We start from the raw sequence: 26,108 nt of genomic DNA, 5'->3' as shown, positions 1-26,108 counted from the left end.
AAGCTCAACATTCAGAAAACTAAGATCATGGCATCTAGTCCCATCACTTCATGGCAAATAGATGAGGAAACAGTGGAAACAGTGGCAGACTTTATTTTGGGGGGCTCCAGAATCACTGCAGAAGGTGACTACAGCTATGAAATTAAAAGATGCATACTCCTCGGAAGGAACGTTATGACCAACCTAGACAGCTCATTAAAAAGCAGAGACATTACTTTGCCAACAAAGGTCTGTCCAGTTAAAGTTATCGTTTTTCCAGTAGCCATGTATGGATGTGAGAGTTGGACTATAAAGAAAGCTGAGCACCGAAGAATTGATGCTTTTGAACGGTGGTGTTGGAGAAGACTCTTGAGAATCCCTTGGACTGCAAGAAGATCCAACCAGTCCATCCTAAGGAAATCAGTCCTGAATATTCATTGGAAGGACTGATGTTAAAGCTGAAACTCCAATACTTTGGCCACCTGATGTAAGAACTTAGTCATTAGAAAAGACCATGATGCTGGGAAAGATTGAGGGCAGGAGGAGAAGGGGACGACAGAGGATGAGATGGTTGGATGGCATCACTGACTCAATGGACATGAGTTTGAGTAAACTCCGGGAGTTGGTGATAGACAGGGAGGCCTGGCGTGCTGCAGTCCATGGGGTTGCAAAGAATTGGACATGACTGAGAGACTGAACTGAACTGAACTGAGAGTTAGTAACACTGAATATAATGCAAACCTACAACTTTTATTCTACCTGAGGAAAAATTATATGTATAGTCAAGATTGGCTAAGATTAGAATGAATTTAATTCAGTACATGAGTTTTGTCAAAAATAAGCTGCTGCAAAATTAGAATTTGATTTTTCTCTCTGGTAACGAAAGGAAAGTTTTATTGGACTATTGGTCTTCTATGATGACAAGCAATTGTTAAAGGTTTCTCTTTACCTCTTAAGTAATCTATCTAGAAAAAACAAAGATCTTGTCTCTTGTCAAAATAACCACCTATGGGGCTTCCCTGGTGGTTCAGTGGTTAAGAATCCACCTGCCAATGTAGAGGACACAGGTTTAACCCCTGGTCAGGGAAGATTCCACATGCTGTGGAGCAACTAAGCCCATGCACAACTATTGAGCCTGTATTCTGGAGCCCACAGGCTTCAATGACTGAAGCCCCTGTGCCCTAGTGCCCGTGCTCTGCAACAAGAGAAGCCACTGCAATGAGAAGCCCATGCACCACAACAAGAGAAAGCTCACTCACAGAAACAAAGACCCAGCACAGACAAAAATAAATAATCACCTATGTTCTATGTTGTCTCTATCAGGCCTTTGATTATTTAAATCTGATACTCTCAATATTAAAAGAGCTAATTTTGCTCAAAACTGTGTGATTCTAGTTATTATCTCAAAATAGTGTGCTATAGAAATAATCAAATTTCTCTGTCAGTTCCATTAGTGAATTCTCATCAGATCTTTAACAATGGGCACTTTTTAAGTCACTTATCATTTACACTGAGTTGTATTTTGATGCTTATGCAAAACTGTTCCTACAAAATGCTTAATCCTCCAGAACGTTTATAGGAAAAACTTTTGACACCTACAGGTTATGATCAGACAATTACTGACACCTTTAAGATCACAAAACTGAACTGGGTAAGAATTTCTAGAACTAACAGAAAAACTATATTTAAGAAGAATGACTATTAGTCACATGGGGCTGAATAAACTGAGGAGGTAAAACATTACCAGTTTCTTATTATTTTGTTTGACTAGATTTAAGGAAATTCTTTTTTTCCTCTTTTGTTTAAAGCTGACAGCCTTTTGGTAAAATATATTTTGGTAAACAAGGATGAGCATTTCCTTTTTCTCCCTACCCAGGCCCTCCAAAATTTTAAAACTCTTGAGTATTCTTTTCTTGGCAATCTAGTTAGTTATTTACCTTAGTTCAACACTAATCTGTTCTCCTTGTAACAGAATGCAATTGGAAACATTGGCTATATTACCAAGGCTTTGACTGGAATATCATAATTGAAGATGCATAGACTCAGATATGACCAGACAGCTTAAAGGAACTGTTTGAAATTTGGCTCGGCTTCCTGGTCTCAGGAGGTTTTTAAGAGTCTAGTCTGAGATTTCTTATAAACAGTTCCAGCAAAACAATCCTAGAAAGAGTTTATCTGGTCAATAACTATTCTCACTAAATTTACATAAATAATCAAGCCAAATTTTATGCAAATTTTTACCATGATTATCCTTGAGGGGAAAATAGGGATAATCTTAGGGAGAAAAACTGTTGTGCACATGAGTTTGAGTAGATACTGCTCAAACCTTTATAGATATTATTAATATATTTGTATCCAATTAACTGTCTTTGAGATTGTGTTATAGACCTATAAATTGGAATGGATCCTGGATTCTTCTGGGTTTTCAAATATCTCTGCTACAACTCAACTCTCCAAATTAACGTTTTCAATTTTCTCCCACCCTTCTAACTTTGAATCACTAAGAACAAACTCTTCCCTTTAATCTCCTTAGAAAGGACTATACCAGGTCCTTCTCACTACCCGAATGGCAGCAGAACTTCAGAGGTTTGAGACTTCGGTACACATCTCACAGCTAAAGAAAGCTCCACCTGACATCTCTTCCTATAGAAGTGCTGAAACCCTCCAAATCAAATTGAATAGGAAGAGAAATAATTGACCTGGAGACAATCTTCCCAAGATACCAGATCAAGACTTCACGTAGCAAAATGGTAAAGAATCCACCTGCCAATGCATGAGACGAAGGAGATACAGGCTTGATCCCTGAGTCGGAAGGATCTCCTGGAGAAGGGAATGGCAAACCACCCCAGTATTCTTACCTGGAGAATCCCATGGACAGAGGAATCTGGCAGTCTTCAGTCCAGGGGGTCACAAGGAGCCAGACACAACTGAGTGACTGAGCTAGAGCTAGACATAATGCAAATACATACAAATGAGTACATGTAAAACTAGGGAAATCTGAATAAGATTGATGGATTATATCAATATCAATTTCCTGGCTGTACTATATACTACAGTTTTAGAAGATATCTTTGGGGGAAAAAGGATAAAGGATATACTGGATCTCGCTCTATTAGTTCTTGGAACTGCATATGACTATAGTTATCTCAAAAATAAAAGTTTAAAAGAAACTACTAATGTCTTTCTTCTAAAATGAGCATAAACCAATGTAAAATGCATAAACCAATGTAAACTGTATATAGTAAGGCTCCTTCTGCATCTGGGCGATCTTATATTTTATAAAAGACCAAAGACAATTTTTAAAACATATTCTTAACAACTAGATTAAGACAATTAGATTAAGGAGATGTGGCATAAATATACACAATGGGATATTATTCATCAAAAAAAATGAAATTCTGCTATTGCAGCAAAGTGAATGAACCTAGAGAATTTTATGCTTAGTGAAATGTCATATAGAGAAAGACAAATACTTCCACGTGGAATCTAAAAAATAATATAAATGAGTGTATATGCAAAACAGAAACAGCCTCAAAGATATAGAAAACAAACTTGTGATTACAAAGGGGTGAAAGATGAGAGACAAATCAAGGGTATGGAATTAACAGATAAAAACTGCATATAAAATAGATAAGTAACAGGGATATATTATATAGCACAGGGAATTATAGCCATCATCTTGTAATAACATATAATAAAGTATAATTTGCAAAAATGCTGAAAAAAAAGATTTTGAATTTAAACTTTAACCACTACTTATAGTCAATGTAGTGTGTGGGCTAGGTTCTCACTTCCAATTGAATACCAGAGATCTGTTTTATGGAGAAGGCGATGGCACCCCACTCCAGTACTCTTGCCTGGAAAATCCCATGGATGGAGGAGCCTGGTGGGCTGCAGTCCATGGGGTCGCTAAGAGTCGGACACGACTGAGCGACTTCACTTTCATTTTTCACTTTCATGCATTGGAGAAGGAAATGGCAACCCACTCCAGCGTTCTTGCCTGGAGAATCCCAGGGACGGGGGAGCCTGGCGGGCTGCCGTCTATGGGGTCGCACAGAGTCGGACACGACTGAAGCGACTTAGCAGCAACAGCAGCAGCAGATCTGTTTTAAAAATCTGTTAACTATCATGCCACTCACATATCAGCAGATACAGAGAAGTGCCTCCACAAAAATCTGGAATTCACGGTCAGCCAGATCTGGGTTTAAACTCCTTCTCTGCAACCTCACTTACTAGCTTTGTGATAACAACCAAGTCATTGACCCTCATTATACCTGGTTTGTTATGACACTGAAATAAAAAGACATTGGTGGGAAAATATAGAGCATTTTAGTTGGCAAGAATGTTTCTTCTACCATTCCTTGCACACACACACTGAGCCCAAAAACATTTCTCATTCATGCAAATAGAATTTAATCATATGTACATGAAACAATGAAGAAAATATTCTCTATGGACTCATCAAGGGAAGTAAATTATTTTAATAAAAGTGACATGTCAATTTCCTGGTTCTGAAACTACAGTTATGGAAGATGGAACCATTAGGGGACAGTGGGTAAGGGGGACATGAAATTTCTCTGTACATTTTTGTAATATTATATGAATCTTTAATTATTTCAAAGCAAAAAGTTTTTAAAAAGAGGGAGATGTGTCATGGTTCTGAGGTTATTGAATAATTCATATTCATTGCCATTTAAAACTCTTCAAAATTTGATTCTTTCCCTCCAAACAGATACTTGAAAATATATTTTTTTTAATTTCAACATTGAGTGGGACTTTAGAGGTTACCCAAATTAGCTGATACAGAAGTGCCTTGTACAATTTCCCTAACATGTTATTACTTAATTTGAATACCTCCATTGACAGGAAACTCACTCTCTACCAAAGGAACCCTAGCTATTTAGAAGCAGATCTAATACTTTGCAAACTTTCCTTACATTGACCTCAAATCTGCCTCCATCTAATTTTCACCTTTGGTTCATATTTTTCCCTACTCCTCATTTCCAAGGAATTAATAAAGCTTTTTTTGTGGATTTTTAGTATATTAAATAAATCATTCATTATCCATGTGGATGATGGAATAAGACAGGTAGGTGGTACCTCTCCCTTTCATCACTAAAGGCAGATAATTGCTATCATTTCCTGTAGAAATATCAGGCCAATAATCAGCAGAATTTAACAAATTCAAAAACATATAGTGATAATAATAAGAAATGACAAGATTGTGCCTTGAATTTACATAACACCTTTTCTCTGAATGGCAACTAATAACAAGGCTGCTGCCAGTGCCTCTTCTGAGAAGCAAAGACCTTCTTGCAAACACCTTGTCTTTGTTTTAACTTATATCATTTGGATGGGAAATTTCCAAATTTGTGCTTTTTATTATACATTGCATTACGGAAAGCTAAAGGGGAAAAAACAATTTCTCAGAGCAGCATCCACATGTAAAGAATTAATACTCCTTTGGATTTGCTGGAAATTTACATGTGAAATCCTCATTAATGCTAATGTGAGTTTTGGAACTGTGTAAATCTCCCATATCAACGGAAAAAACATACTATCTGGAGGACTTCAATTGACATTCTATTAACTCTCTGTGATTCCTAACTATTTGATTTTCTTTTTAATCACTGCCCTGTCCCCACTGCTGCCCCCACAATGGAAAAAATGTATTTTTCATTATGAAAAATCAATGCAGCTCTCTTTCTCCTTGACCAAGCTCAGAATTGGAACTCTAAGTGTGACTCGACCATTTAAAACCCTCTCTTGCAGCCAAATCCTCCACTCTCTCTCATTCCTATGTGACAGCAAGGGCTTCTGGCCCCTGGGGCACTAAGCACTCATAAAAAATTCCTTTTTAGTAATTATTGTTATAATTTTCCATTTGGTTAAGTGGCTATATTGTCCATCTAGACTAAAAGGCCACAACCTATGTCCTCCTCCCAAGAGCTCATGAAATCGTGCTGATACCGCTGCAAAATATAAACTTCTGTCCTTGGTTGTTTGGGGTAGTGGCTGGGCAGTAGGAGTGGGGAAAGGTCTGCTAGATTGTCAGCTTTGGGAAGTGTATATGGCAGTTGGTCATGGATGCAAAAGTGGAGTCAGGATCAAGCATGCTGAGGTAAGTCCCAGGTCAGAGGAAAGGGAATTAGCACAAGAGTGAGGCAGTCCTGGGGAAGTACTCAGGACCCACGGCCCAATGCAGAGGCTGGTGTGAGCAGTCCAAAGTTGAAGTGAAGGTGAGGAGCCAGAAACAAGAGGTCAAAGGAAAGCAGACAGTCAGAACCAAACAGCCAAATGGAGTCAGATCTCCAAGGCAGTATTAGGCAGAGTGTTCAGGAAGTCAGAAGTTCAGTAGATAGATTAGCACCAGGAAGTCATAAACATCAGGGGTAGGGGCAAGGTGGAAAGATGAAAATCTAAGTAAATAGGCTGACCCGAGGAGGACTACAGAAAGAGAATATGGGTAGGGGTAAGGCAACAGAATTGGAAAGAGCCTTGCTAAGTCTTGCTAAGTCGCTTCAGTCGTGTCTGACTCTGTGCGACCCCATGGATGGCAGCTCACCAGGCTCCGCCGTCCCTAGGATTCTCCAGGCAAGAATACTGGAGTGGGTTGCCATTTCCTTCTCCAGTGCATGAAAGGGAAAAGTGAAAGTGAAGTCACTCAGTCGTGTCCGACTCTTAGCGACCCCATGGACTGTAGCCTACCAGGCTCCTCCATCCATGGGATTTTCTAGGCAAGAGTACTGGAGTGGGGTGCCATTGCCTTCTCCGGGAAAGAGCCTAGGCAACTGAAATATTTTACCTTGCCTTTCCCCAGGGCTCAGCAATAAAAGAATCTGCCTACAGTGCAGGAGCCTGGTGGGCTACAGTGCGTAGGGTCACAAAAGAGTCAGACACAACTTAGCAACAAAACAACAACAAAAATGCAAAGGGTTTATACGATTCTAGTAAAGGCATAAAACAATATTTGTACACCCAACTCTAGCTGAACACATGATTGAGAATTTGTGACTGAGGCAAGTATCACCTTGTAGCAGAAAGATCCTGGCTTGAACATAAATAGATGCTGAGTAAAAATCTGAGGACACAGAAAATATTGCAATGTGAAGGTCAAATGCCACACTCTATTATTTTGGATTCTGCTGGGGCAAGAAGACTTTAACTTCAACTATCTTTAGTCCAACCTACAGATTTCTGAAGTGGCTACTGGAGGTAGAGTAAAGAAACCACATTATTCTAAAGTAGTGTTGGGCAACCAAGAGTAGAGGTGGGGTAGGAGGGTGGCATTATAATTTCTAGGGACACTATACATACCTCAGCCCCAGTTCTGGGTACCTTTTAGCGGCTGTATCTGTGTGTATTGTGTGTGTTTTATTCTCAGGTAAAGATACTTGAATTAATCATATCCCTTGGTTCATGATATAGTACCAAAGTTGTTCACGAATTTTATTTATTTACATATTTCCTTTTATCCTCATTCCCACTCCCTTTCTCCATAGCCAAGGATTTCAACATTACTTTAAAATGTGTTTTAGCAATATATGTACTATTGTGTACATCCTCACTTTTATTGAAGTCTTCCCTCACCATCCTATGTAAAATCACAACCTTATACTGAATATGTTCTATTTACCTCCAGACTCTTCATTCTTCTTCATCCTGTCCTCTATTTCTCTCTCCAGGACTGACCAGGTAGACTACCTCAATGGGCTCCCTCACCCTTCTGGCTTCCTATTATGTTTGGCCAGTGGGAAGACCAGGAGGAGACCTGAGAAAAGATTTGGGCTATTTATTCACCCAGCTCCCTCCCTGTCATCTAGGGCTGGCTGAATCCCTTGGTCTAAGGTCACTATGTTCGTTGTATTGTGCTGTGCTTAGTCGCTCAGTTGTGTCCAACTTTTTGTGACCCCCAAGGACTGTCCATGGGGCTCCTCTGTCGTTGGGGACATTCCAGGCAAGAATACTGGAGTGGGTTGCCATGCCCTCCTGCAGGGGATCTTCCCAACCCAGGAATCGAACCCAGGTCTCCCACACTGCAGGCAGATTCTTTACCATTTGAGCCACCAGGGAAGCCCAAAGATACTGGAGTGGGTAGCCTATCTCTTCTCCAAGGGAACTTCCTGACCCAGAAAATGAACTGGGGTCTCCTGCATTGCAGGCGGATTCTTTACCAGCTAAGCTACCAGTTCATTAGAAGGCATACAATCTCAATCTCTCCTCCTTCTAGTGACGTCTCTGTTTTTTAACCCTTCAAGACCTTGGGGTGATAACTGAGTCCCACTGTACACTATTCTTTATGATTTAACCTGTATCTTGCCTGCTGCCGCTGCTGCTGCTAAGTCGCTTCAGTCATGTCCAACTCTGTGCGACCCCATAGACGGCAGCCCTACACCTTTGTAAATAGCTCCTCAAAGTATCCTACCTGAGTGTTCCATCTGCCAAGACCCTGATTGATTTGAATTGCCTCCCCCTACCAATATTCTTCTTTACTGCCTTATTTTTCTCTGTAGCACTTATTCTGTCTAATCTATTATATATTTAACTTTTCTTCTTGCTTATTATTTGCTTCTCTCAACCAAAATGTCAGGGCAGGGATTTTGATCAGTTTTATTCAACATGGACATGGTAAAAGTTTATAAACACCTGTTGAATGATTAAATAAATACATGACTATACAGGTAGGCAGAAGTTAAATCATGCAAGGCCTTGCAGGCAGTAGTTGAGAGTCTACATCTTATTCTGTGCACAATGGGAACCATTTAAGAAGAATTTCATATAAGAGAAGGACTGGATCTGATTTAAGTTTTAAGATCACTCTAAGTACAATAGAAAATTAAAGTTGAGAGATAAGTTAAATGCCCCTTGCAACTGTTCAAGTGAAAGCCTACAATAAAGAAGGAAAAGAGTGATATTATGAGGGAGACTTTTCCTGGAGTCTTCTCAGGCTATAGGCCATAAATAAAACTTGTTCATTAATCAGAGCTGGATTGGTTTGGCTGAGGATGTTCTCAGCACCCCAAGCGGTGATCTCAGCAGGATCTGCCCAGCTTTGAAATCTTCCAGACACATGTGTTGAACCTTAGCAATTAAGAACATGTGGATTAAGTTTGAAGGAAAACCCATTGGGATGATACTAGACATGAGATTTTCAAAAGGGCATAAAAATCCTACACTCGTTATACTCAAAACTAAGATGTCAGGACTTCCCTGGTGGTTCAGTGGCTAAGACTCTGTGCTCCCAATGTAAGGGGCCTGTGTTCCATACCTGGTCAGGGAACTAGATCCCACATGCTACAACTAAGAGTTCATGTGCCACAACTTAAAAAAAGAAAAGAAAAGAAAAAAGACACTGCATGCTGCAACAAAGACCCAGCACAGCCAAATAAATGAATATATATTTTTAAAAAATTGTGATGCCAAAAGCATCATACGAACTTCTGAATAACACGATTTTAAAATATGAATCCAAGCACTTAAGAACAATACATTACACTATAGAAACCATTAATCTCAATGGTAATCTACCTATGCCATGCAGCCGACAGATTAGTCTTTTTCTTCCCTCTCCAGAAAATGCCCTATGATTCCATTAGCAGATAATATGCTTCAAAAAAGTGATTTTGTATGTAGACAAATTCCAACTCAGTAGCAAGTAATTATATATCAATGTTTCTGAAATGGAATTAAAGTTTAAAAAATGATAGGGGTCCATCTCTTGTCAGAGTAGATATTTAGAATATTTTTCCCTAGGAGCATCCTCAATACATTATCTATTACAGGAAAATGGAATTTTACCTCATCTATTATGCCAGGCAGGTTCAAAAGGCTTTCAGAAGATATCAAAGCCTTAAAGTCCCTATTCTTGGTGGATTAAGTTATTTTCCTAATAGCTTCTATAATTCCTAGTCTTTTGGCATTTGAAATAGGAATAATACACCATATTATTCTCTGGATCTTTAGAGTAGGTGAAAAACACAAACTTGCTGACTTAATGGTAAGTGTTCCTGTGATCCCTACAATGATGTCAAACCACAGCAAAATCTAAATTGGTTGAGACCTATCTACCCATGGAGATATTGCTTACATTTTCATTTCTGTGGGATCTATGGGATAAAATGTTATTCTCAGGAATTACTGCTTAAAATAGCAATCCCATAAGAGAGTTAGAAAAAGTCTGGAAGGGAAGGATGTGGGACTCTCACCTGGAACAATCAAAGAATACCACTAAAGCCAAAACAGTGGTTCCCAAGGGCTTTTTTGTAAACTCAAGCCAGTCCGTGATAATTTTACCTGACCATGGTGAAACGAGAAAAACTTGGACAGCATATGTGTTTTCAAAACACTAAAATCAGTTAATATTTTTATTGTAATATTATCTCCCATTTCTTTCTTTTATAAAATAATAATGTAAATGGGTAGTAGGTGAGTTTTCTTTTTATAATGTCCTCACTTGGCAAGATAAAATGTTAGTGATCCTGTATCAGTCCATGCATTTGGTATGATGGGGGTAATTTTGTTAACTGGTAAAATCTAAATTTGGTTATCATTAGCCTAGGTGACTTTTCAGCTTCACAAAATATTGAATGATCCAGGTCCTGGACATAAACCGTACTGCCCTTCCTTTGAGTCTTCATAGCATATGACCTGGACAGGTATATTATGGCACTGACAATCTTTGCCCTCACTCTAGCTTCTATGAATGTGAGGTGAAAGGATAAAAGAGTACTCTTCTTATCTTTGCCAGTGTGGCTCTACAGCTGATCTTGCCTGTGCAGTGGCCATGAATGCAACTCAGGAGTTCCCCACCACAGAAGGGACACCTATGCATCTAACCAGTGTGAAAGGAAGTTGGCTGCCTGTAAATCTAGCCAAACTAATACTTTGCAAGGCCATTCATTCCACTGTTGGGCAGCCCAAGTGGTTGAAAGTGTTTCACTATATTGAGCTCAAATATTCCATCCTATAATTTTCACTTATTGGTCTTACCTCTGTATACTGGGGCAACATAGAGTCAGAGGAATTCTTCCCTTGCAAAAGAGGAAAACTAGCATATCTACTTCCCTCAAAGTATTTCTTCCTCCAAAAACTGCTTCTCAGAACACAATTTTCAAGCTTTTCTGAATTCTGAAATTAGCCTTCTTCAAGGAAAACTTTTCAACACTCTCTTCATGGCCAGATATGAACCCAGGTGGGGTCTGGCCAATTCCTGCTTTGATATAGACACTTGTTTGAATATTTTCTTGATTATAAATATTTTTCTGAATGTATCAGTTACATTAGGGTCATATACATACATCTGGAATCACTACAATGATTTATTCATTTGTTCATTATTTCAGGGAATACTACAGACTTCCTGTATGCATGGCACTGTGGGCACAGAGGGAGTGTATTAGTCAGAGTTCAGAGAAACAGAACCAATGGGATATAAAAGAAGTTTTATTATGAAGAATTGGTTCATGCAGTTATGGAGGTCAAGAAGTCTCACAATTTGCTGTCTGCAAGCTGGAAACCCAGGAAAGCTACTGGTTTAATTCAGTCTAAGTCTGAAGGTCTGAGAACCAAGGGAAGCCAGAGATTTAAATCTTAGTTCAAGGACAGGAGAAAATGAGGTGTCCCAGCTCAAGAAATTAGGCAGGGAAAAAGAAGGTGAATTCCCCCTTTCTCTGCTTTTTTCTTCTATTCAGGCCCTTAATGGATTGGATCATGCCCACCCTCATTGGGGAAGCAAATCTACTTTAAAGAGTCCACCAATTCAAATGTTAATCTCATCCAAACATAGACATAGACAAAAGTAACATTTAACTAGATAACTAGATATCCCCTGAACTAGTCAAGTTGACACATAAAATTATCATAAGGGGTATGTAAAGATTTAGACCATACTTCTTGCCCTTAAAGAGCCATAAAAATAATTCAGAAATGAGAAATATCCAAAAACATAGTAACAAAACTGCCTGCACTCATGTAACACTATTGGCCAATATGTGCTAAATGCTGTACCATCTTAAAATTTTTACTTGTCACAATCCTATAACGGAATTGCTATTATTATCGTCTCCATTTTGGAGATGAGGAAGCCGAGACATGAAGAAGTTAAGTAAATTGCTCCAAATCACACTACTGTTGGACTTCCCTGGTAGCTCAGATGGTAAAGCATCTGCGTACAATGTGGAAGACCCAGGTTCAATCCCCAGGTCAGGAAGATCCTCTGGAGAAGGAAATGGCAACCCACTCCAGTACTCTTGCCTGGAAAATCCCATGGACGGAGGAGCCTTGTAGGCTACAGTCCATGGGGTCGCAAAGAGTCGGACATGACTGAGCAATGTCACTTTCACTTTCACACTACTATTACAAGGCAGAGCTAGTATCAAACCCTGACAATATTACTTCACGTATGAAGCTATTAATCACTGTGCTATAGTGCAGAATATAAGTATATAAAACATATCATTAAAGTTAGAATACTACTTAAATGCCAAGAAATACAAATCAACGTAGAATGATATTAAGGGATAGGGGGTATGGATGTAGGGAGGGCTGTGGGTATGTTTGGAGAGGTAAGTTGAACAGAGAAGTTTTCTAAGAATAAATCAGTCTTGTGCCAGGCCTTAAATGAAAAGAAACACAGTTGATTGTCAAACTTGCTGTTCCTAACCTCAGTCATTTTAATACAGAAAAGACCTTAATAGGATTTAAAACAATTATCCCATGATAAGGTTGTCTGGTTCTTGGCCTCACATATAAATCTGAAGCAATGCTGGCACAAGCATTCTACAGGGAGACATAATTAAAAGGAAGTAAAGGCTGATTTACAAGACTTTATGAAATGAACCATAAACTTCAGAAATTGGCCATAGCAGTTGGAGATATAGTTAATCTTGTAGGACTGAAGAGTGAGTTAGCTATTCAGAAGAAAGCACTGATAGAGAAATCAATACATCTAAGATCCTGGGATAAGAATGGTGGGAAAGTTGGGGAGGAAGGATGGGGCATAAAGCAAATTCCTTACAACAGTAAATGAATTGAGCATTACTCACTCCCAAATGTTACTTAATATATTGTGGAAAATCACTAAAAAGTTTTTCCCTTCAAAGAAAATGAATCATTTAAAGTTGATGAAGCTTATCTAGTTTTATCATCATTTTGATGGCCTTTATCCCAGTTTATATTTTTCAATCACTAAATGGCATTACTCTTTCTTTCTACCTTCTCTTTGCAAATTTCTATACTACATGTGAGAAATTTTAAAGAAAAAAATTAGGAATGACTATCTCTAAAATATAGTTCCATTTCCTTTCAGAACCATGATTCTTCTGTATGTTGTTTGTACAAATAATCACAAACAATTGCTTTTTGGCAAACCATGGTTTTGACCTTGGAGCTTTTCACTTCTTTTCAGCCAACTTAGGCTAAAATTAACTATGAAAACTAAAATCACAGTCACTTTATGAAGCTATTCCTGATATGTTCTTTCACCTATTATTAGCACATGAAAAAATAACTGATTCAGCAAAGAATTCCTTTTAAAAAAATAAACCATTAAGTTTTTTTTTTTCTCTTTGGGGCTAATTTATGCATTGAAGATATTTAGGAGATCTTGGTTAATGTTCTACTAGCACAGCATGGCTACATTTTACAACAACAACAAGGATTCCAATAAAAGTGAAAATTTTTCATTACCCAGGGTGTTTCAAATAGCCAGATTGCTTATAGACTTTAGTAGAACATCTTTGCTATAATCTTTACTACCTGAGTTTTTCCTGATCATCCTTGTTCATCAAGTGCTTGGAATATGTGATAAGTTGTACTGTTCCTCATGATTGCACGACCACATCTTACATCCCACCTCCTAAAAGGCAGGGACTGTATCTCTATATTGCATCACCAGAGTCTAGTATAAAGTTTATCTCAGTAGATGTTGATGGTTGAGAATGTGAGTCTATGAATGTGTCTGTCCTTCAAGCCTCTCAGAAATCAACGTGCATGCCTGCTTAGTCGCTTCAGTCATGTACTACTGTTTGCGACCCTATGGACTGTAGCCCACCAGGACCAGGCGCCTCTGTCCATGGGATTCTCCAGGCACGAATACTGGAGAGGGTCGCCATTTCCTTCTCCAGGGGATCTTCCGGACCCACAGACCAAACCCAGGTCTCTTATGTCTCCTGCATTGGCGGGTGGGTTCTTTACCACTGAGCCACCAGGGAAGCCCCCAGAGATCAAAAAATGAGAACAAAATCAACCCAATAAAATTTTACATTTCTACAGATTTGTACACAGGATTGTACATCCAGGCATTTTCTTTAGCCATGTCCTGAAAATATCACTGATTAAAAAAAACAAAACATGTTCCAGAATATATAAAGTCCAACAAAGTTCCCATTACCATGGAAGCTTCAGAACAATACAAACAAACATCCAAGGAACAAACTTTTACTGAGATTCTGTTATATTTCAAGTCCTGTGCTGGGTACTGCGGTTAAGAAAAAGAACCAAAACATGATCCATTTTCTCAAAGTGCTTTCTTTTTTTTTTTTTTTTAAGATTTTTATTTATTTATTTATTTATTTATTTTTTAATTTTTTATTTTTTTTAATAAATTTATGTATTTTAGTTGGGGGCTAATTACTTTACAATATTGTAGTAGTTTTTGCCATACTGTAAACCCATGGCTGATTCATCTCAAAGTGCTTTCAAACCAGTAAAGAGACAGACAAGTAAATGAGCGATTCTTGACCATCTCTCATGGAGCCAGTCACATGAAAGCTTTATTGCAGAAGAATGCCAAAGTACACAGCCCTAATAGGAGTCAAATCCAATCCCAGCCTGCTTTGACCTAAACATACCTGCCACTGCACTATGTGAACAGCCTTCAAAAAAAGAGAAAACCTCCATGGGGGAAGATAGTTCCAACTTAGTTACGGCCATGAGGTAAACCAGGTAAGCAATTTTGTAAAAGTTGAGGTAGAAAATGAAGATGACAGAAGCAGACTGAGAATGCCCTTTTAATCACTTTTCTGCTGTATATGATGAAGATGGAATTGTGTAAGTCATGTCAGACTCCTCAAAACAGTCACTGGAGTTGATGGATGTAATTGTTAGAAATTCTCTGCGCTGACATTATGTTCAACAGATGGTGTTTTTCAATCTATATTTCAATTAGAAGTTAACCATACTCGAGGAGAAGTGAACTTAAGAACTTTGGTTTTTGAAAAATCTCTTTATCTATTAGCATCTGGACCAGGCTTCTTAGATTCCCTGTTGAACTCACCTTCAGCCTAAGAAAAGTGCTGCCACCTGCTGATAAGAACGAAAAATAAATCCCTTCCCCGCCCTGACACAAGTAATGCTGCTAAGTCGCTTCAGTCGTGTCCGACTCTGTGCGGCCCCATAGACGGCAGCCCACCAGGGTCCGCCGTCCCTGGGATTCTCCAGGCAAGAACATTGGAGTGGGTTGCCATTTCCTTCTCCGGTGCATGAAAGGGAAAAGTGAAAGTGAAGTTGCTCAGTCGTGTCCGACTCTTAGCAACCCCATGGACTGTAGCCTACCAGGCCCCTCTGTCCATGGGATTTTCCAGGCAAGAGTACTGGAGTGGGGTGCCATTGCCTTCTACGTGCCCCCAAAGGTTCAAATTTACCATGCTGCAGATTGTAGTCAGTTCTTTCCCTTTTAATTTATAATATCCCCATTTCGTTCTCCGTGGAATTTTTCTTAAGGAGAGGGTTTTGGTTTGGTTTGGCTTTAGGGGTTAAATTAAACAAAAAAAAAAAAAAAAGAGGCTCAGTTAATTATTTGTTTTTCCTGTCATTACGGAGAAGAGAGTGAGCACAGGTAACACAGAGAGCTGTAACTTTCAATTTTTAGTCTTTTTAAATAGAAAAAAATAAGTATAGAAAGAAAGCAGCAATATGGAGTCTTCAAAAGATCTGAGGCTTTTGAGAGGAGGGGCTTAGACAAGGGATTAAGTTCCACCTCTGCCACCTTGCCATTTACTAAACTATGTACCTTGGACTATTCTAAACCTGAGGTACATACTGATGAAATGAACAAAATCTCTGCCCTCATGACATCTCCGTATTAGTGTGGCATAAAGACAACAAACAAGGAAGCAAACATGTAACAAAAATAATTTCAGATAATTAAGTGGTAAAGACTGTGAGGAGAAAATAGCTTGGAAGCCTCTAAGAAGGCATGTGAGTAGTTACATGACAAGTAGCAAGTCACTAATCACTGAAGGTCAGTTTTCTCATCTATACAATAGGGATAAAATAGTCTTACCTCATAAGATTGCAATGAGAGTGAGAAATAATACATATAAAGGATCTAGCATATCCTTTTTCATATTACAGGCACAAAATGAATCGTAAACATTATCATCATTGTCATTTTGTTCTTGTAATAAAACTATGATGAACAGTAGTGGATACTAAGGAACTTAGTGGATACTAAGGTGACTGAGCAGTAAAGATTCTGCCTGCCAAGGCAGGAGACATGAGTTTGATACCTGGGTCAGGAAGATCCCCTGGAGAAGGAAATGGGAACCCTTTCCAGTATTCTTGCCTGGAGAATCCCATGGACAGAGGAGCCTGGTGGGCTGCAGTCCATGGGGTTGCAAAAGAGTCGGACACGACTTACTAACTAAACAACAACAAATGGATACTAAATGCCCCTGTGAATCAAAGAACATTTTCCCCTGTAATGAATACTGAGCTTTTTATCTTTCAAAAACACTGTTTGGATACACTACTGCAATTTCCTCTAGGACAAAATACTTTTAATGTACTTCACGCCTCTAACCCCATGATGCTCCTCTGAGGTCCTGGAAACTTTATTCCTTTTCCACAATGGCCAAATGCCATGAATAACTATTTTCTCAGTAGGAAAATTCTGGTTAATACAAGAGCCAGCTCACTCTCAAACTTTCTCTTCTTCTTTGTTCCTCTGACCCTGACCTGCCAGTCTGCTTGTTAGTTTGTTAGGTCCCCTTGGTGTATGTAGAGGTCAGATCTCTTCTTCCTTTCCTGAGCCTGAACTTGTATTAACCTTCTTTTCACTTGGAGTCTTTCCTGTTTTTACCTCTACTGCTGTCTAGCATTTTAGACCCTATTTTCAAAGAACATTTATTTCACATCTTCTCAGAACAATTTAAATAGGTGGGTATGGCGACTATTATTAGTCAGTTTTCAACGTGGAAATGAGGGCTTGGGAGGTCAAGTGAAAAAAGATCACACAGCATGTCAGTGGTGGAACAGATTATGGCTTCTAAACTGGTTGAAGAACTCCTAAACCCAGGCACATTTCCATATGGGCAACATGAAATAGGAGTCCAAAATCCTAGCATAAAAAACTATTTTTATTTTCCTCTCTGACAGCATCAGGAGGCAGTATATTATAGAGGTGAAGAACTTTGATACCAGAGCTGAACTCCCAAGATGCTGAAATCATAAATCATAGCACTGTCATTTACTAGCTGTGTGACCCTGAGCAAATGATTTCACCTCTCTGTGCATCAGCTTTCTCTTTATAAACTGGAGGAAACAAGTGCTCTGCATTGTGGTGAGCGATACATGAGTACTACCTACTTGCTTATACCAATGCCTGGAACACACTAAGAATGCAATATGCTAGCTATTATTATTATTGCAGGGTCTAAGGCCCTAATATTTCCACTATGGATTCAGTTCTGTCAAGGCAGATTCTATGTAGGTGGGAGATCTGAGGCACAGAAAGTTAGCTCATCTCGTAAGTGGTACAACTAGGCCTTGGTCTCAGGTTTTCTGACTTTAAAATGATTTGCTTCTTTCTAGCCCCAGGTTGTCTCTATTAAGCACACAATCTAAGGAAAAAGGATGGCAGGGCTTCAAAAGAGATATAAAGTAACTCTCCATTCCACCAAAATTTGAACAGAATCATCAGTGTGCTAATATTCCTGAATGAGATACAATTGACAGTATAAGGATTGTGACATTGTTGTTCTTCACTTATTTGGGCCAGTTAAGAATGTGCCAGGATTATATAGAAATTCAAAATATGAATAATTGGTGTATATTTAACCAAAATTCTTTTTTCTTCCTTACGAAGTCAGAAAGCATATTAGTCATTGTAGTAGACATGCTAGCTGGCAATAATTAGTGTACATTCATATTTCCAAAATAAATTTCCAAAACTGTTTTGAGGTTAACCTTGGTTATTAACTTACCCTAATTTTTAATTATTATGTGTTGAGAAATATGATTTTATAAAAAATGTTGCTATGTAGATGTGTGATTAGAAAGCTCACTTTGCATACACTTGGAAATTTTCATCCTTTGGTTTTTAGGCATAATCTCTTTTGCAGGACTTAAAAAATGTGTTGAGATCCTATTGTGTGCTGGCAATTGGACTAGCTTCCTGGTATATTTTCTCAGTCATAACTTTGACCGCAGCCATTTTGAGACTCTATTGCCAGAGTGCCTAATCACATTTCTGTACTGTCTCCCACCTACCAGCTAGTTATTCCTGTGTCTGTTTTGCTCAGCCAGATATCATTTCCCTCTTTGCTACTAGCTGAAGACATAACTGGTGTATTTCTTCTGTGAGAGAAAGTACATAAGAGTATCTGGTTCAAGCTAGGTGTCTCAAAGAATGACGTTTTATATGGACTTCTCCCATTTACTCCACTCAAACACATGACTCCACTGCCTGCTCTGAATTCTGATGTCTGTATCTTTCTTTATCTCTGCATAATCTCCTTGGCTTCCTGACTTTTCAGCTGTGCTAACTACTAGTATGGTCTTAGCAAACTTCGCAGTCCCATAATTTATCTGACGGCTCCAGCATTACTGTCACTCAAAGTCCTAGCATGACATTTTATGGAAAACAAGGCATTCTATTTATGATTACTTCATACCAGGTTGAAATAGCTGCTTCTGCTACCCCTAGCTAAACTGCTCATCTGATGTCATAATCAGTAAGTATTGTACTAACTGGCAAGGAAAAAATGCATTAGCAGCACTACTGTAAAATCAAGTTCAAATAGACTAAATAAAATACATGTCTTATGCTGCCCTTTGAAAAAAAAAAAAAGATCATTTCCGGTCCTTGGTTCAGATCAACTTAGCTCACCAGAGTGTAACTATGGTCATGCGTCTTTGTTCACTGGTGAACACTCCACTGGTTGTTCTGTCCATATCAATAAATCTATATGAAAGCCTGGCAGCTTACAATGACGTCAGCTGTGCACAGCATAGCAAGACACTATAAAGAAGCAATGCTGGTGACCTAGCAATAACTCTCTAGTGAATATTGAACTGGGGAAGGCCTTTGAGGTGATGGTCACTGGGGCAGCAGTTCATGGAACAGCTATAAGCAATGATGGGCAGGTGCCAACCTAGCTACCAGCTACAAAATCTCTCCCCATGCCCTGAGCACCAACACATTTACTTGGATGCTGTGTCTGCCAGAGATATAAGACTCTGGGTACTCACAGTTAACGTAATATCACTCCACTTTAGACGCATGTGTTTATTTTAGTCAGTCGTGTGCGACTTTTTGTGAGACCATGGACTTTAGCCCACCAGGCTCCTCTGTCCATGGAATTCTCCAGGCAAGAATACTGGAGTGGGTTGTCATTCCCTTCCCCAGAGGATCTTCCCGACCCAGGCATCAAACCTTGGTCTCTCGCACTGCAGGCAGATTCTTTACCATCTGAGCCATCAGAGACACAGATCAAATCCTGTTGCCCAAAACATAACAAATCCAGGCAAAACTTCCTACTGCAGACTATTCTGACAGGAATGTCGATCCTGTTCTCAACCCCAATGTTATGAAGGTAGCCCAAGAACTGAAAGAACAGGACTCTCCAAATCAAATTCCAAAGCTTCAACCTGCTTCAAGTACACTTACACAGTAGGAAAACATTCTGTATGCCTCTCAGAAGGAAAATACTAGCAACATTTTACCATGATGGGAATTTGTCTCCATGGTGCATTTATGCCAGATGAACTTCCAGAGGGAATTGCAGCTGTGGTACCCAGAGAGGTACATCTGCAAGAAATTTACTAGGCAGAAGGAAAAAAAAATCTTCATAACATTCTCCCCAAAGGGAAATTTCTGTAACCTTTTTCTGACAGGCAAGTAATAAGTATTCACACAGGAGCATATTGCTTATATTCTCCTGACAGGCAAGAACGTTTTTTTACCCTGGCAAAAATTATGGAGGATAAACTGCGGGTATATTTCTTGTGCTAATCCAGGTGCAAGATTTCATTGCTTGAGTGAAGCCAAAGGCAAAGAGTCAATAAAGTACTCAAAAACTATAATAGAAGGAAAAAGTAGATCTTGAGGTGAAGACAAAAGGGATCCTGGTTACATAAGTTGGCTTCAGTCTCTAGAAAACAGATGAACCTTTTGGGCACCTCTCTGCTTCTCTCTGACCTAGGAAAATGTGCCTATAAATCATGCCTACTATCCATCAGTGAGTAGCATTATAGTGGCATCCTCTTCTTGTAATGATATTCTATTCTTATATTTTTAAAAATGGATGGATGCATGGATAGAAGATAGATAGATAGATAGATAGATAGATAGATAGATAGATAGATAGATAAACAGCAGCAATAATACTAAAAATTAGCCTTGAGATCTAAAACGGAAATATTACCCAAGTTCATTGGCCAGACTCAGGGAATGTTATTGAGTTGCCTTTATTCCCTGACAATGGTAACCATAAGTTAAAAGGAATTCTAACAAGAAAAGAAATGTCAGCATAAATTTCATGATGACTGACAGACATTAGTGAGGAATGTACTTTTATCTCTGACTGCATTGTGATAGTGCCCGTAGTCTTAGATATTCACTGAAAGGATATACTGACTGTATCTGAATTGCTTATCTAGGCACTGCCAAGTCCTGCCCTGTGAAGCTAATGGTATGAGTTTTAGTGGTCACCCAGCTGGTGGCACGATGGCTACAGCAAAGGCTCAAGACAGATATCAAGAAGCTAACAAATGATAATATTAAATATTTGCATGATATGTGGGTCTAATAAGACTGGGTAAGGCAGTGAGGGTAGGAGCTGCCTGATGTGAGGGCAAGGAGTAGCAAGTATGTCTTTATTCTTTCTGTTACTCTGTTATTCGCTCCAGTGATTCTTTCCAGAGATGTGGCTTGATATGTTGACATCTCATTTTTCAAATCCTTGTTCTTGCTCCCCATTTTAAACTTCTTCTTCCTTCTCTATTCCCATATGTCCCATTTCAAATTCCATTTCTTACTTTAGCTGTCCACCATTTCTGGTTCTCTGGAAAATACACCCTCTCTGAAGCTCCTCGAGATGGAGTGCAAGGTGCACCTTCCCCAAGTTGCCAGGGGTCTCACTTGGCCACAGAGATTCTGAGGAGTTTTCCATGCAGTGAAGCAGAGAGTGCTCCATTTATTCAGCTTTTTCCATCCTGAATACCTTTCTATTTATGTCCTATTTTTATGCAATGTTAATAAGCTCATTTTTGTTGGTGGGTAATGGGTTATTCTACCTCTTGTGCATGCATGTTAAGCCCCTTCAGTCGTGTCCAGTGCTTTGCGACCCCATGGACTGTAGCCCGCCAGGCTCCTTTGTCCATGGGATTCTCTAGGCAAGAATACTGGAGTGGGTTGCCATCTCCTTCTCCAGGGGATCTTCCAGACCCAGGGATCAAACCTGCATCTCTTATGCATTGGCAGGCAGTTTCTGTACCACTAGTACCACAAAGGAAGTCCTTAGTAGTAGTAATTAATTACATTTTACCTGGAAACTCTTTGGAGATAATGTTGTGGCCCCCAGACCTATTTCCATAGTGAAAATATCAGACACTTTGTCAGGCCAGGGAGAAATCCTTCTGGCCAGGGGAATATTTGGGGATAGGACAGGGGCCTCCAGATCATACCTCCATCAGCATCCAATAACAAGATTGGTCCAGATCACAAGTCCACTGAATGTTAGGAGTCATCCAGATTCTGCTGTATCCATCCCTGAACAACAAAAAAATAGGGCAGTGTGAGAAGGTACCAGGCAAGACGAACTCTGAAATTCATAGGGCTAAATGTCACCTGTCCCACTGAAAGAACATCAGTGTTTTCTACTTAAAAATGATTAATTAATATAATTGATAAATTCTGTGAAAAACCTACATAAGTCACCCATTACTAGGAACGATTAAGCAACCAATTAATTATGGGAATTCAAGTTGTAAGACCCTCACAAGTTTCTAAGTCAACTGCTAATATCTTTTCAGCTCACTCCTATGGAGTAGGAGCAGAAGTATCATTATGCCAAGCTGTTTTTCACCAAGTGCTTGAGGAGGTGCTTGAGTTTAATTGCAGCCAAGCAACCTACTTCCTAGGAGCGGTTAGGCAGCTGTGGAGCAGGGGAAAGGCAGGATGTGGGTGTGAGATGAATTAAGTCCTTCCCAATGTGTGCTAATATGCTTTCAGCTACCTTTGCCTTATCTGAAAAGGCATTAAAGGGGCCAAAGAATTTGAACCCCCCTATTTCAGTGAAATGTTTGTTTTCAAATCCATTCATGCTTGGCCAAGGGATTTAGGGGTAAAGGAATGTCCAGTTAAGAGTCCAGATAATTAAATGTCACATAGAAATATATACAAGGCATTTTGAAACTGTCTATATGATTCTTGAGACAATTTACCTAGATGACTGCATATACATCTAGTGTCCACACATTAATTCTGGGTAATGGTGAGCCTGAAAATCATTCCTAAGAAGAATAATGATGATTACTACCAGAAATTATCTGCCTCAGTTAGCCTGGTCCCCTCAATGTTAACATTACGGTAAAAGTTCTAACAGACAATCCCTGAAATTTCAGGAGCTTGACACAATAGAAATCTTACTCAAGCAAAGTCCAAAACAGATGTTCCTTATGGGTAAGGGGTATTCAGTGTTATTTTGGCACCCACACTGGTGGAATCTGTACCAGGTCCAACTTTTGATTCCCAGGTTGCCCAAGGTATCAACATCAAGCCAGTAGATAGAAGAAGAGAAACAGTACAAGATTACATGGGTGGGTTTTATGGGCCAGGACTAAAAATGACACACAAAGTAAATCCACATTCCATTGGCCAGAACTCAGTTAAATGGCCATGAATCACTGTGTGAAAGCTAGGAAATGTAGTCTGTGGGTCTAGGAAGAAAATAGAAATGGTGAATAACTAGCCAGTCTCTGCAACATATTCTATTCTCATCCCCACCTCTGGTACCCCTTTTCTGAATCTCCTCCCATCATGAATTGTCCAAGTTCAGCCCACCCTTCCAGGCTCCAGTCAAACCTTTCCTGGTCACTCCCAGCCTTTACATGTCTCCCGATTTTCCACAGATACTTTTATCCCACTGCTTCCAAATTATAGCTTAGGCACCCCCAGCAGCAGAATAACCTAGGCATCTTAATAAAATGCAGATTCCTGAGTATCACCCATGCCCTGAAGAATCAGACTGTCTGAAGTTCAGGAATTTGTGTGTTTAACAAAGATCTCAGGGTATTCTAAAGCACAGTAACATATGAGATCACTAATCTAGGAGGCTTGCCATCTCTGCATTTGATTATATGAAATGTATAACGCTTCTCTAGATTTTTCGATCTCCAAGTAAACTCTAACAAAATCTCAGGCTTTCTATAGGCTGAGGTGATGTCTGTTCCTTCTACTATTTCCCCCACAGTGTCTGAGGCTCTGTTGGGCACATGCTGCTGCTGCTAAGTCGCTTCAGTCGTGTCCGACTCTGTGCGACCCCAGCCCACCAGGCTCCCCTGTCCCTGGGATTCTCCAGGCAAGAACACTGGGGTGGGTTGCCATTTCCTTCTCCAAGGCATGAAAGTGAAACGTGAAAGTGAAGTCGCTCAGTCGTGCCCGACTCTTCGCGACCCCATGGACTGCAGCCTACCAGGCTCATCCGTCCATGGGATTTTCCAGGCAAGAGTACTGGAGTGGGGTGCCATTGCCTTCTCCGGTTGGGCACATAATAAAAGCTAAAAATGCATTGCCACATTGATTGTGGATTGATCAATGAAATGGAGAGCTACCGAGTAAAATACACTGGATAAAGAGAATTTTTCAAACTGGAAAGATAAAGGCTGAGAAGCGACATGATGAGAGCACAGAAAACCATGAAAGGCCAAGTTAGGAGGAATAAGAACTGGGTCATTTCTTCCCGGTAATATTAGAATTTTGCCCCTCATCCAATAACAACAAAAAACAGCCAATCACATTCAACAAACGGTGAAAAGAAGCAAAAGGAAGGACAACTTTGCACCATTTTTAATGAACTCAAAGAATTTGTTCCCCTCAAAAGAGAAATTTATATATAATAAAATTCAAAATATAAATAATTTGCAAATTTTATGTGCAATACAGGGCACTAATAGAAACTGGGAAGTTGGAGGACACCCCTAACCCATGAGGGTTTTCATATCATTGACAGAAAAGATACCTGCGCTTTAATTATGCCCTTGTACCCTTTTGAAAACGGAATGTTTGAACTGTGGGAAAGACCCTGTGTCTTTGCAGGAGTAGAATTTTGGCAAAATTGGATAAATGCTGTGCAACCAACCATGAACATTTAGACTAGGTTACTATTTCATGCCCAATGTGGCCATGAGTTCATAAAATAAGCCACGGGTACTCTGACCCTATTTCAGTATTTAACTCTGCTCCCTCTGCTAACGCTGCTAAGTTGCTGCAGTTATGTCTGACTCTTGGTGACCCTGTGGACTGTAGTCCACCAGGCTTCTCTGTCCATGGGATTCTCCAGGCAAGGATACTGGAGTGGGTTGCCATGCCCTCCTCCAGGGGATCTTCCTGACCCAGGGATCAAACTGCATCTCGTGTGCCTCCTGCATTGGCAGGCGAGTTGTTTACCACTAAAGCCACCTGGGATGTGGCCATGAGTTCATAAAATAAGCCACAGGTACTCTGACCCTATTTCAGTGTTTAACATCTTCCTTCTATTCTTGCTCCTGCTCCCCTGCTCCAAACAAATTCTGCCCTGCTTCTAAGTCTTTGTTTTTATCTCCTGTTTTTGGTTCTACTCTCATTCTCTGTACTTAAAAAAAAATGAGCTTTGGTTTTTATTTTCATTTTTGGCTCTTAATAAGTATAAGACTCCCACTTCTTGTCATTTTGGACATAAAACTTTGCCAGACCCAAACCAAGCCCTCAGGCCTAGGTCCTGGCACCCAGACTGGGCCCATCTCAGCCCCTAAAAAGAAGGAATCAATCAATTGCCAAACACTGGGAAGTTTTCAGAGATAATGCCTTCCCTATTCTAAAATCACAGAATAAAGATTGCTATGAGGCAATACACCATTCTTCCTTGAACTCATCTGAACTAAACAGGGGAGTGGACAGGGAAAGAACGTTTAGCTCTTTAACATGGGAAAAATCTCTTCTGTCAGTTCCCTAATCAGGAGCCTATATGATCAGGGATTTCATAAGTACCATCTGTATTACATATATAGTATATATATCATATATATATATATACATATATCATAAATGGATAGTATCTTACATTTATAGAGTGTTTATTTTGTGCCAAGCGTCGTGCTCAATTCAGTTCAATTGCTCAGTCATGTCTGACTCTTTGCAACCCCATGGACTACAGCACGCCAGGCTTCCCTGTCTATCACCAACTCCAAGAACTTGCTCAGACTCATGTCCATTGAGTCGATGATGCCATCCAACCATCTCATCCTCTGTCGTCCCCTTTACCTCCTGCCTTCAATCTTGCCTAGCATCAGGGTCTTTTCCAAAGAGTCAGTTCTTCAAATCAGGTGGCCAAAGTATTGGAGTTTCAGCTTCAGCATCAGTCCTTCCAATGAATACTCAGGACTGATATCCTTTAGGATTGACTGGTTTGACCCCTTGCAGTTCAAGGGAGTCTCAAGAGTCTTCTCCAACGCCACAGTTCAAAAGCATCAATTCTTCGGTGCTCAGCTTTCTTTATAGCACAACTCTCACATCCATACGTGACTACTAGAAAAACCATAGCTTTGACTAGACGGACTTGTGTCTGCAAAGTAATGTCTCTGCTTTTTAATATGTTGTCTAGTTTTGTCATAGCTTTTATTCCAAGGAGCAAGTGTCTTTTAATTTGATT

General features: G+C 39.6%; 2 protein-coding genes across 2 annotated transcripts in view; one reads left to right on the top strand and one right to left on the bottom strand.

The window, feature by feature from the left end:
• IL1RAPL2 (interleukin 1 receptor accessory protein like 2) overlaps positions 1–26,108 on the bottom strand; it is a 1,535,365-nt gene that overhangs the window by 1,231,890 nt on the left and 277,367 nt on the right. The window contains exons 4-5 of the mRNA XM_081566378.1: positions 21,886–21,970; positions 2,838–2,925 (exon numbers count right to left, since the gene is read on the bottom strand). The gene's annotated coding sequence lies outside the window, so the exon portion shown is untranslated. The remainder of the gene's footprint in view (positions 1–2,837; positions 2,926–21,885; positions 21,971–26,108) is intronic.
• The window catches only part of L1TD1 (LINE1 type transposase domain containing 1), a 789,799-nt gene that overhangs the window by 675,219 nt on the left and 88,472 nt on the right, over positions 1–26,108 (top strand). The window lies entirely within an intron of this gene.

This window comes from Giraffa tippelskirchi, chromosome X (genome assembly GCF_054371585.1).
Source record: "Giraffa tippelskirchi isolate mGirTip1 chromosome X, T2T-mGirTip1v1.2.pri, whole genome shotgun sequence".
Classification (NCBI taxonomy): Eukaryota; Metazoa; Chordata; class Mammalia; order Artiodactyla; family Giraffidae; genus Giraffa; species Giraffa tippelskirchi.
This window is presented reverse-complemented; position numbering and strand designations above follow the sequence as displayed.